The 13,653-nt window shown below is 42.1% G+C and overlaps 1 protein-coding gene across 1 annotated transcript in view; it reads right to left on the bottom strand.

The window, feature by feature from the left end:
* Positions 4,043-13,653, bottom strand: part of FAM71B (family with sequence similarity 71 member B) — a 58,542-nt gene continuing 48,931 nt past the window's right edge. The window contains exon 4 of the transcript XR_002339553.1: positions 4,043-4,593. The gene's annotated coding sequence lies outside the window, so the exon portion shown is untranslated. The remainder of the gene's footprint in view (positions 4,594-13,653) is intronic.

Here is a 13,653-nt window from a genome sequence, read left to right as displayed (position 1 = left end):
CTTTTTTTTTTTTTTTTTTTTTTTTTTTGTCTTTTTTGCCTTTTCTAGGGCCGCTTCTGTGGCATATGGAGGTTCCCAGGCTAGGGGTCTAATCGGAGCTGTAGCCACCGGCCTACGCCAGAGCCACAGCAACTCAGGATCCGAGCTGCCTCTGCGACCTACACCACAGCTCATGGCAATGCCAGATCCTTAACCCACTGAGTAAGGCCAGGGATCAAACCCCCAACCCCACGGTTCCCCGTCAGATTTGTTAACCACTGAGCCATGATGGGAACTCCAGCACCTTTCTTTTTCAACTTAACATTCTACTCTGGGAGGTCCCTTGTGGCTCAGCGGGTTAAGGATATGGCACTGTCACTGCTATAGCTCTGGTTACAGCTGTGGCGATGGTTCCATCCATGGCTGGGGAACTTCCTCATTCTTTGTGCGTGGCTAAAAAAATTAAAGCAAAAAAAAATTCCATTCTGAGGGTCTCTCCATTTCAGCTCTTATAGAATGTCCTCTCTATATTATGGCTATATAAATCCCATTGGGTGAAAACACTTGAGGGAAAATAACAAGGCTAACAGTCCCTTGAAATGAATACTTCATGTCTCAGTCGACTTGTAAAGATGGCCATAAAAGACCCATCAAGGCCTATGATTCCTTAATTATGTGCGATGGAGGTTTGCTTTTTTAGAAGAGCCTTTGAGTTTTTTTGGCAAAGAAGTCTTCTGTATTATAATTAATTAATTTCTAGATTGTATTTAAAAAGTCATACCATGAATTTTCTTAAGGAGCAGTTGTTGAGTTGGCCATAATTAGGTGGAAAGGCAACTACCAAAAATATTGCATATGATACTACCGTAGAAATTAAGTGTTTTGTTTTCTCCCTTTATCAGGAGGAAAGGGGAAAAAAAATCATACTTCTTAAAGAAAGCCTCCAAGCACCCAAAAGAAACACTGGAATTAAGTGTAACTGGAATTACACAGTAATTGATAAGGAAAGGACAATTTGACAAATTTCATAAAATGGAAATGAAAGAGTTTTACTCAGTTCAGGAGTAGGAAAACATGGGTGATCCATGTGGGATCATCTGGAAAAACTCGGTTCAATTAGAATCTACCCTACACCATGGGGTAGCCACAGTGGACAGGATCTTGGGGAAAGAACCACAGTACTCATTAAAGCTAGAATCCTGTAAGTACTTAATGTGAATCAGAAATCCTCTCTTATTTAAATCACCCTCTGTTAGTTTCTACATACCAGTAGTCGCCAAATTCTTCAAAGGAAGGGCCTGAGGTTGGATAGAAAGGGTAAGAACTTAAGCAACTTGGAGCTAGATCTTCTGGGTTCCAGACTGCGGCTTGCCATGTGACTTCCCTTTACGAGTGCTTGTCACCTTGTGTGTCTGTACGATACTTGAAAAATGCTTTATTATGATGTAGGTCATAGTCACTGTAGAAAATTCTGAAAAATCAAATAAGAATGAAAATAAGTAAAGAAATAAAATAAAGGCCAAACCTGGTACCATGAAATATCTACTGTCACCTTAACAAACTTCCTTTCAGATATGTTTTCGTAAACCTCTCTCTACTGATGTGTTCATGTCACTCAGTACCTCCTGTAAATCACCAGAAAGTCTTACTCATGGACAACTGTGACCATCAATGAACATGATGGGTTCCAGGAAAGGGTACAAAACATTTATTTACACCCCCCATTCAATCACCTATCAGTTTGTAGGCTGCACCTCAGACAAAGTCTTTCTATTTTTAATTCACTTTTAATTGTGTAGTCTCAGTGCTCTCTCATTTGCATCAAGTTGCTTTCAGTATTATCCTCCGCCCTGGGCCCTAGCACAGAAGGGACTACTTCATCTCCAGGGGAACCTACAGGTCTCTCGGGGTCATTTACAAATACATTTCTCCCCTGCTACCGCCCACCTCTCACCACATGATCTTGTTGTGTTCTTATGTCAACAAATACTTGTGCTCTCACCAATGACTTTTTAAAAAGTTTTGTATTATAGTTGATTTACATTGTTCTGTCAATCTCTGCTACACAGCAAAGTGACCCAGTCATATATCTGTACACACTCTCTTTCTCATATTATCTTCCATCGTGTTCATCACAAGAGACTGGATATAGTTACCTGTGCTGTACAGCAGGATCTCATTACTTATCCATTCTAAATGTAACAGTTTGCATCTATTAACCCCACACTCACAATCCATCCCACTTCCCCCCCCCCCGCCCCGCCAAGACTTCATATTTGATTTACCTTGCAGATGACAGAAAACCCAATTCAAACTAGCTTCAATTATAAAGTAGATTTATTGGCTGACATTATGGAAGAGTCAAGCCACCAGCAAGATGTGGTCAATGGTCCCAGTGCAGACACCAGGGACCCAGTTCCTGGCTGTCCTGGCATTGGCACCTCCCACAGCCTCTAAATGGTGTCCTTCTCCTGTTCCTGCAGACCACCTATCCACCCACCAAGGACATCTTTCGGCTGCTCCCACACAGGCCCACGGATGCGCATTTCCTCAAAGGCCCAAACTGGGTCATAGACTCATTCATGAGCGGTCTGTGTCCACAGGGTCAGAAAGGGCTAATCGGGTGAAGGCCGAGTCACATCCCCAAACCTCATGTTCTGAAAGTGAGAGAAGGATGGTTCCCCCAAAGGAAAAGCATGGTGCATTTCAGGAGGAGAAAGGGATGCTGGGCATCAGAGGTGAATGCCCACCGCAGACCCCTGCCCAGAAAGGAGGGATGGGGTGAGCAGATGGGGAAAGGCCACTTGCCCCTCCAAAAAGGGATTGTTCTTTTTCTTACAAAGACATTTTCCCAACACAGTGCTTTTTAACTTATCAGGACACGCTGTTACCAACCCTGGAGGGGTGGGGGATGGGGTGATAAGGAGCCCTTGGGTCTCTACAGAGTTTTATATTTGGTAACCTAGGAATGAATGCCAGAGAGATGAACCTTGAGACCACACCCAAATGGTGCCAGAGCTTAGGGCTGGCTCTCCAGCACTCTTTGCCACAAGGCACAGAAAACAGAGACTCATCGAGGACAAGTCAGTGCTTGGAGACATCACAATATTCCAATACTACACAGCAAACTCACTGCTGCTCTTGCCAGTGTAATCAAACCTGTTCAGGGTGGAGGAAGTGGGTGGGGTATGAAATAATGTACCTTTAATAACTCATCCAGGCTGCAGGTGACGAAACTGAAAAGGGTGAAAACCATCAAGAAGATTCTGTGATGTGTGAGTCACAGGGAACTCCCATCTGTGGTCTCATCTTGAAAAGGCCAGTCCCACGGTCTCCTCCAGGGTGACGGCGGTGGGGGAGCTGAGATGTCACATCCTAAGCGTGTTCTCCAACATGGCAATTTTTGTGTTTCCTTATTGGTCTTTGGCTCCAAGTTCAGATGCTGAAGGTGATCGTCCTCCTGAGTTCAAGTCCTCATCAGGCCCAGCAAGGTCTTTCTCTGATTTCATTTTGCTATTTTCTGCCTTTGTCCCTAACCGAACATTCTCATTTCTCTCTTCACTGGGCATCTACTTTACATGAAAATGTTGAGTGGTTGTCCAAAATTTTTATTCCAGTTTACATTCTCACTGGCAGTGACAAGAACTCTTACAATGTCCCCACATCTTTGCCAATATCAGAACTGTTAGACTTTTTAATTTTTTCCAATATGATGGATGTATGATGATGTCACAATGTGGCTTTGAGGTTAAACCACTGTTTAGTGGAAATGTCACAGACGTAAAAACATCGCATAAACTTAAACTTACAGTTTACCAATACTTATAAAGCAAACACTCCAGTAACAGGACTTAAACAAAAAATAGGAGTTCCCGTTGTGGTTCAGTGGGTTAAGAACCCGACATAGTGTCTGTGCAGATATGGGTTTGATACCTGGCATTGCTCAGTGGGTTAATGATCTGGCATTTCCATGAACTGTGGGGTAGGTTGCAGACTGGGCTTGGATCTGGCGTTGCTGTGGCCATGGCTCAGACTGGCAGCTGCAGCTCCCATTCGACCCCTAGCTGGGAACTTCCATATGCCACATGTGCAGCCAAAACAAAAAAGAAAAATAAAAGAAAAAAGAAAATAAACAAAAAAGTGAAAAATAAAACATGGCCCATCTCCCAAAGTCCTTCTGACCCCCGACCCCAAGCCTTTGTGTCCTTTCCTGATCACAAAACCTTCCTCTCTTCTGCGGGTAATTGCTAATCTAAATTTTGCAATAGTTGCTTTTTTTAATATAGTTTTATCATCTATGTAGTACATCCCAGGATTACGTGTATAATTCTGCTTTCTTTTGAACATCACATAATGAAATTAAATGGTCTGTAGGTTTTCGCATTTTATTTCTTTCACTCACCAGTGTATTTGTGAGATCCATTCATGCTATTTTGTATGCCTGTAGGTTGTTTTCATTACTGAATAATTTTCCTGGAACTGGACAGGCCTCACATTGTTCATTTCTAGATGAACATTTCATCTTCTGTTGCACTTTTCATGAACAACACCATCCTGTTGTTCTCATGCATGAATCCTGGTGGACACATACAGCAGCTTCTCCGGAGCACACGTCTGAGGGAGCACAGGGCATATACAGGGGATACATACTTTGAGCCATATTAGATAATGCCCGTTTCCAGTACATCCACCAGCAGTGAATGAGTTTCCCTTATTCCACATCTTCCTCAGCACTTGGTATTGAGATATACATTGTTTGTTTCTATGTATATATGTACATATTTGTCTTTTTAGGGCCACACTCAAGGCATATGCAGGTTCCCAGGCTAGGGGCTGAATCAGAACTGTAGCCGCCAGCCTACACCACAGCCACAGCAATGCCAGATCCGAGCCACGTCTTCAAACCACACCACAGCTCATGGCAATGCCGGATCCTTAACCCACTGAGCAAGGCCAGAGATCAAACCCACGTCTTCATGGATACTATGCCAGGTTCGTTAACCACTGGTCCATGATGGGAACTCCCTATTTATTTATTTTTAAAAGCCAAACTGGTAAAGGACACAAAGGCCTCTCACTGTGGCTTTACTTTGCATTTTCCTCATGACTAACAGGATTAATGAACACCTCTTCCTTTGCTTCTCAACTGCCAAGACCAGCTCAGCAGGATGGGGCTGAAGAACAGGTGCTGTGAAACTTAAGGAAAAAGTTAACATAAAACAAGACACAGAGGAGTTCCCGTCATGGCGCAGTAGTTAACAAATCCAACTAGAAGCCATGAGGTTGCGGGTTTGGTCCCTGCCCTTGCTCAGTGGGTTAAGGATCCGGCGTTGCCGTGAGCTGTGGTGTAGGTTGCAACGTGGCTCGGATCCCGAGTTGCTGCGGCTTTGGCGTAGGCCTGTGGCTACAGCTCCGATTGGACCCCTAGCCTGGGAACCTCCATATGCCGTGGAAGCGGCCCTAGAAAAGACAAAAAAAAAAAAAAAAAAAAAAAAAAAGCAAGACACACAGACATTTATCTTAAGTAAACGTGGGAACGGAGGACTCAAGGTCTCAGGGACCAAGAGCACTGCCTCAAGAAACCACACAGCTTTGACTGTGCTCTTTAGATGAGATCAAGTGAGGAGGGGCTATGGGTGGAGGATATAGGGTTTGTTTACTATTTTATAAGTTCTTTTACTATTTTAAAAGCCGCTTAGCTGGTAAAAGGTTAAGCTTTTACTCTGACCTTTAGGCACATAACAGTCTTTGTTCTTAAGCTTAAGTCATTTTCCAGCACTGTGACTGTTTTTCAAGCGGGAAGATGGGATAAAGTAAAGCAGGACAAGAAGGAGTTTTCAGCAGAGGCCAAGAAAATCTTGTAGAAACATGTCTGGCAACACTGAACCATTTGGACTGTGCGGGAGCGCAAATGCTCATTCAAGTCTTTTGCCCATGTTTCTGTTGGGTTTTTCAATTTTTCTTATTGATTTATAGGACTAAGTGACATTTTGGGCCTATTACTCCTCTGCTAGTTTACTCATATTTTCTCCCACTGCCTGGCTTTTTGCTTTTTTATGGTATGTTTTCTTAAATACAATTTCTTAACTCAAAGGTAACAAAATTTACTAGCCTTTTCTTTTGCAGGTAATTTTTTTCTGTATTTTATTTAAGACTTCTTCTCTTACCCAGATACTATGAAAATATTCATTTATCTTAGCTTTAAATCTTCATAGTGTTGTCTTTCCCTGCTAGGCCTTTAATCTTCCCAGAAGATTTTTTTCTATGTTTTGTGCTAAACCTATTTATTGAAAATTCTAGCAATTTTCCCACTAGCTTGCCATCTCTGTCATATTTGAGAAATCCTATAGGCACGGATCTGTTTTTTGGCTTTCTAGTCTGTTCCAATTGTATCCTCTGCCGATGTAATACATTGTGTTAATTATTGCAGCTTTATGGTGCATATTGATGGCACAAAGGGCAAATTCTTCCATTAGTCCTTCCATCAGGGTCCTCTGTGCCTCTTATACATTTTAGAATCATCTCAACAAAGTAAAAACAACAAAAACCTAGCAGAAATTTGACTGGCTTACATTGAATCTGCAGATCAAGTTGGAGTAAATTTGACCTCTTTACAATATCGAGTGTTCCAATCCATAAACACATTTTATCTCTGCTTATATTTTGATTTTCTTTAATGCCACAAAAAAATTTTAAATATTCTCCAAAGAAGGCTTCAACTTATTCCTTGATCTCCCCCCACCCCCTGGGGACTTTGCATTAATAGCCACTATTTTACACAGTGTCTTATTTTTAAGTTTTTATTTTCTGTTTGTTGCTGGTGTTCTGAAATGCACTATATATATATGTATATATATATTGTGTGTGTGTGTGTGTGTGTGTGTGTGTGTGTGTGTGTGTGTGTCTTTTCTTATCCCTGCGGCACATGGAGGTTCCCAGGCTAGGGGTTGAATCGGAACTGCACTGGCCAGCCTAACCCAGAGCCACAGCAACACGGGATCTGAGCCGCGTCTGTGACCTACACCACAGCCCACTAACCACTGTGCCACGACAGGAACTCCAGCCCTATATTTTTGAATATTGATTTTTTTTCCTTCCAACTGGTGAACTCTCTTACTAATAAATTATCTGTAGATTATACTGAATTTCCCGTGTCGACAATCGTATTTTCTGCCATAGTGAGTTTAGTTTTTTTCTTCTTCAATTCTTTTTTTCTTACTAAGCTGGTTAGGCAACCTCTACATATTTAATGAAGATTTGATAGCAGACCTCTTTGTTTCATTCCGGCTCTTAAAGTATGGGTTTCAGCTTTCCCCCGGGCTATTATTCATAATGTAAGTTTTTCAGGGCTACTATTTATTAGATTAAGGAAGTTCTCTTCTATTCCTAAGTGTTCTAAGAAGTATTTTTTTTTCTTTGCAAGAATGGATACTAAATTTTATAAAATGTCTTTTGTGCATCTGTGGAGATGATCAAGTGATTTTTCTCCTTTAATCTATTATTGTGACAAACTACATTAATTTTCTATTCTGCATCCCTTCAAAAAAACACAGATTGAACATAAAGATTATTATTATTTTTTTTGGTCTTTTGCCTTTTTTTTTGGTCTTTTCTAGGCCCATACCCAAGACATATGGAGGTTCCCAGGCGAGGGGTCGAATCGGAGCTGTAGCCACTGGCCTACACCATAGCCACAGCCACAGCAACTCGGGATCCAAGCCGTGTCTGTGACCTACACCACAGCTCCTGGCAACATCGGATCCTTAACCCACTGAGCAAGGCCAGGGATTGAACCCTCAACCTCATGGTTTCTAGTCAGATTCGTTAACCACTGAGCCACAATGGGAACTCCTATCTTTTATTTTTATATATTTTGTTCATTATAGTCTCATACAAGTAGTTGGGGAACATTCCCTCTTTTTCTATTCCCTCAATCTTTATAAGATTTTTTTTTTTTTTTTTTTTTTTTTGTCTTTTTAGGGCAAACCATGGCATAGGAAAGTCTCCAGGCTAGGAGTTGAATCAGAGCTGTAGCTGCCAGCCTACACCACAGCCACAGCAATGCCAGATCCAAGTCACATCTGCAACCTACACCACAGCTCACAGCAACAGCAGATGCTTAACCTGCTGAGCAAGGCCAGGGATTGAACCCATGTCTTTATGGATACTAGTCGGGTTCATTATCCCTGAGCCACAAGGGGAACTCCCTAAGATTTTTTTTTTCTAACAATATTTGGTAGAAATTGTAGCAAAGCTATATGAATTTTAATTTTTCTCTGGGAGAAGATTTTGACAACTTTTTTTTTTTTTTTTTTTTTAGTCATTAGAAACCTATTTAAGTTTCCTATTCTTAAATCTTCGTAATTTTATAAGAATTTGTCGATTTTTCAAATTTGTTGGTATAAAGTTATATGTATTTTATTATTTCTTACTGCTGATAAAATCTAGAGTAATGCTCCTTTTTCATTTCTGCTATTGATTTTGAATTCCTCTTTCTTGCTTTCTTTTTTTTTTAATCACTCTCCCCTTTAAGTAGTGGTGAGTCAGAGCCCCAGGCTCCTGCACCACTTAAGCCTTTCAGACAACCCCTTGGCCCTTCCAAATCCTCTGCAAGTCTGAGAACTGAGTATGTTGCTTGAGGACAAATGAGTTTCAGAATTAGTGTGGATCTTCTCTTTCATTCTCAATATTAGACAGTGCCTACCCTATGTGATGGGTACTGTAATTACCATAGTTAAGGAAACTGAAACCAAGGCAACACAGCTACTAAATAGCCCACATTCCACCATGCCTCGCTCTTTTTCTCCATCTCTTTTCTCTTCTTTTAAATCCGAGTTTTAACTCTGCTATTTACCAGCTGAAGTGTCCTCGGTGTGGGGCAAGTTATAATTTTGAGTCTCAATTTCCTCCTCCATAAAGTATTTTTTAAATATATTTTCCCATTTGAGTATGGAGAGACAGATAGACACAACTATGGCCTCAGACTATACCTAGCAATTTACTTTTCTTATATACAGAACATCTTTCCACATCAGTACTCTTTCTTAATGGCTCTTACCCATTGCACAGTATTCACAGTAGGTCTTCACATCTGTCGAATGATGAAATGCTTGTGAAAGTCAATAAAGACCCCAAAGGGATCTTTCCTTGTAATTATGATACAATGCATTCCTGCCCAGGCACATCTCCCCACCTAACTCCCAGCCTTCCAATGTCTTCCTTTGCTCCAAACCTGGAGCTGGAGGTGCGGGGAGCAGGGAACCAGAAGCTGCACAGAGCTTGGTCATATGTGCTAAGCAGATGTAAGAAGCATTTTACTGTCATCATCTACTCAGAACTAACCAAGAATGTCTGAGGTCTTCCCCAGGCTGTAAGCAAAAACCTCTCATCAAAAAACTCTTATCCACAACATAGTACCAATTATTTTGCAAAATTCACACCCTTTTCTTTCCATGAGCAAAGATTTTGTAGGCCACAGTCTGGCAGAGGCAGCAAGTCTCACTTGTTGATTAAAAAGCTCAGTAATATAAACAGTGGCCTCTGAGTTTCCCCTCTTAGTTTCCTCTGCCTCCTGGCTGCAGCTTCTAAACTTGAGGTAAGAGTGCCACCTACTGTTAGATTCATCACATTACAGTTTAAAAACCAGTTCCCTAAATCTCTGATTCCTAATGCCAAATGCAATAGACTTAGCAGGCAATGTACCAGTTGACCTCTGAAAGCTCATGAAGTACCAGAAATAATGCTCAGTGCCTTATAGCCATAATCTCACTTAGGCCCTAGAACAATCATTATAATTTTTATTTTTGTGGTTATTAAGGGGTTTTGTGAAAACACCCCAGGGTTTAGAATCCAACCAGCTAGATCACAACCTGCTGGCCAAATCCATTCTGCTATCTATTTTTGAACAGTCCGTGAGCTAAGAATTATTTTAACTTGTTTAAATGGTTGGGGGAAAAAAAGTCAAAAGAATAATATTCATAACATGTGAAAATTATTTAAATTCAAGCTTCAGTGTCTATATCTAAAGCTGGAACATAGCCATATCCATCTGTTACATCTTATCTATGGCTGCTTTTGTACCATGGCAGAGGTATAGTTGTAACAGAGACTTTATGTTCGTCCAGGTCTAAAATATTTACCAACCGGCTCTTCACAGGAAAAGTTTGTCGACTCCTGACCTAGATTCTACTGGATACACCATCTGTGCAACCACAAAACTGATAGCCAGTTCCATAAAGTGGAGGTATATCTACTACGAGGGGTTTTTAGGAAGATAAGTGCTATAAGCACAGTATCTCCCTAAGATACCAGCAGAATTCTGACATAAATGCCTTAGGACATTCAAAGGGAGCTCCTGATGGGCATCCACAAACCTCCTCCCTCAGTCCAAATCATGCAGCACATACAAGTAAGGGCTTTAGGGTCAAAATATCAGATTCCACTCTCAGCTCCACTACTTATTACATGATTTACTAACTATATGATGCAGTAGAGAGATGATAAAAATATAAAGTTTGAGTGTTTCGACTTTGAAATTTCAATCAAAGTGTTTCAATCCTGGCTTTGCCACTCACTAGCTTGGTGACCTTGGGTAAATGACACCCGTTTGGGTTTCTACTTCCTTATCTGTAACAGAGGTGTAAAAATCATACTGATTTCAATGGACTGCTCTGAGGATAAAACGGCTTTTTGTATGTAAAGTGATTAGAACAGAGCCAACAGAGGGCTATACATGTGTGTGCGCACTAATGATTTCTGTTGCAGCTTAGAGCCAGCTGCCCCCAAATAAGCTACAGATCATTTTGTCTTTTTTTTTGCTATTTCTTGGGCCGCTCCTGCGGCATATGGAGGTTCCCAGGCTAGGGGTCTAATCGGAGCTGTGGCCGCCAGCCTACGCCAGAGCCACAGCAACGCAGGATCCGAGCCGCGTCTGCAACCTACACCACAGCTCACGGCAACGCCGGATCGTTAACCCACTGAGCAAGGGCAGGGATCGAACCTGCAACCTCATGGTTCCTAGTCAGATTCGTTAACCACTGAGCCACGATGGGAACTCCTACAGATCATCTTGAACCAAGAAACGGCCAGCGCAAGAGGGACACTCTGACCCTCCTTTCCGTCTCCTCCAAAGCCAAAAATAAACCTCTCCATGAAAGGTGCACTCACTGCATCGGGAGGTAACAGGAATCCTTATCACCAGAGATCAGGAATTTGGGCTGAGAAACCTGTATAAACAAACCTTTTAACTTACTACCCCAAGCCCAAATTATTTACATTCTTCACTAATGGAGCACCCAAAACTGAGCTTCTTTGTCCTGTCAATTCCTCACAAATTGTTTGTCTAAAGAGTATAAATGCTTTGGCTCTTACTTAGCTTCCATTTCTATGAGAATTCTCTGTACAAGCATTAAACTTTCTTTTTTCCTGTTAATCTGCCTTGTGTCAATTTTATTATTAGTCCAGCCATAAGAACTCAAGAGGGGTGGAGGGGGAAACCTCCCCCTCCCCAACACTTCCCATCAGATTTAGGGGCAAACTCCTTGCTGTGGCTTCTCGGTTGGGAAACGGGACTTCCATTTGGTTCTCTAGCTCCAGCCTCCTCCCTTACTGTGTTGTGGTCATAAGAGCCTTTTTTCCCCTGAAATCATGCCAACTTTTCATGTTCCCTTGGACACTTGCCTTGCTGTTTCCTGTGACCTCAGGTCCCTGTAGAGGCTTTTCTCAAAACAGAACAGTACAGTTGAAATGGCCTTCCAAAGCCCTTAACAATTACGAACATAATAAACATTACTTGAAAAGAATATGGACAAGGGGAGTTCCCTTCGTGGCTCAGTGGTTAACGAATCCAATTAGGAACCATTAGTATGCGGGTTCGCTCTCTGGCCTCAATCAGTGGGTTAAGAATCCAGCGTTGGGAGTTCCCGTCGTGGCACAGTGGTTAACGAATCCAACTAGGAACCAAGAGGTTGCGGGTTCGGTCCCTGCCCTTGCTCAGTAGGTTAATGATCCGGCGTTGCCGTGAGCTGTGGTGTAGGTTGCAGACACAGCTTGGATCCTGAGTTGCTGTGCCTGTGGCATAGGCCAGTTGCTACAGCTCCGATTGGACCCCTAGCCTGGGAACCTCCATATGCAGCGAGAGCAGCCCAAGAAATGGCAAAAAGACAACAACAACAACAACAAAAAATCCAGCGTTGCTGTGAGCTGTGGTGTAAGTGACAGATGTGGCTCAGATTCCTAGTTGCTGTGGCTCTGGTGTAGGCCAGCAGCTGTAGCCCGATTCGACCCCTTGCCTGAGAATTTTCATATGCCGTGGATGCGGCCCTAAAAAGCAAAAAAAAACAAAAAACAAAAAAAGAATAAAAAGAATACAGACATGGCATTTTGAGCAGGAAATAGGAATTAGAAACAAGATTTTTCTGACATAATGGCTGAATGGTTCAAGCAAGAACTTAGACCTTCAAAAGGTGTTTTCCTGTTTATCTTTTTCTTCCCACTCCTCATAAACCCCCAGCAAGCAACAAAGCAGTGTCAGGAACAGATAGGACCACAATATCCACTTAAACGAATACAACGAATAAATAACGGAATGGACTTAGGAGGCAGGGACCACCTCCCCCCATCCATGGACATGTTGGGGTGTGTCAGATTCTAGAGGATCTGCCCCAGCTGAACGGTCCAGTTGGAATCAGGTAGGCCACTCCTAGTCCTCCCTCCAGGCTGGTTAGTTAGCCTTCCACTATTTTTCCTTTTCCTTTTTTGAGGGACAGCTCCCAGACACTACAGAACGACTTAACACTTGGGAACTGTTAGCAGCCATGTTCTCCACCCAAACCACCAAAATTTCCTAGAGAATGAAGTTAGCAGAAAAGCCAGAAATAAGAGACGGAGGGTCCTGGATGGAGTTTGAGACCTCGCTGCCCTGGAGACCTTCCCAGTCTTCATGTTTGATGTTCAACTTATCCTTCAGTCATGTAGCACAGTATCCTTTCAAAAAATTCATCTTTTGCTCAAACTAGTTCAAGTAGAGTAGTGACTAATGTGATACTCTTTTAACCCAGGGCACAGTTAAGTCGTCTAAACATTTCTTAGAACCAATTCCAGAGCTCCTCTCAGAACAATGTGGCCTGGAGCCCAGGCACTGTTAATTTCAAGAGTTATTCTTCACGTTGAGGCATCACTCTATAAGGAATATTCATTACAACCAGGTGTGCAGAGATGTATTTTAATCCTCACAGACTGAGTCTTTATGTAAACTTTGAAATCTGTACCAACTATCAGACCACGAGTGCTCCTTCATCCCATTATAATGGCAAGAGTTCATAGCAAAATTCTTTAGAGTTCACATCAGGTCCCATCCACAGACCTGCAAGATCAGATCCTTCCAAAGTGAGAATTTAAGATTCCATGTGACACATTTAAATCTCTTAATCCTCCTCCCCAACAAACACACTTTCATACACAAATGATGACGTGATTCTTTTAGGGATGTGATAATGTGATTCAGTTAGTTTTTTCCATGCAAGGGTTGGCAAAGTAGTCAAAAATTGGTTTTGTACCTCTGGGCCCAACACCCTCCTCAAGGTTGTAGAAAGGATGAGGTCAAAGGAAACTCCTTTGGAGACTTGCTCAACGGTTTATCGATGTTCACTTCGTCCCAGTACAGGGAGATGAGGG

The sequence above is a fragment of the Sus scrofa genome, chromosome 16, assembly GCF_000003025.6.
Source record: "Sus scrofa isolate TJ Tabasco breed Duroc chromosome 16, Sscrofa11.1, whole genome shotgun sequence".
Classification (NCBI taxonomy): Eukaryota; Metazoa; Chordata; class Mammalia; order Artiodactyla; family Suidae; genus Sus; species Sus scrofa.
The sequence above is the reverse complement of the archived record's forward strand: the minus strand, read 5'-3'. Positions and strand labels throughout refer to the sequence as shown.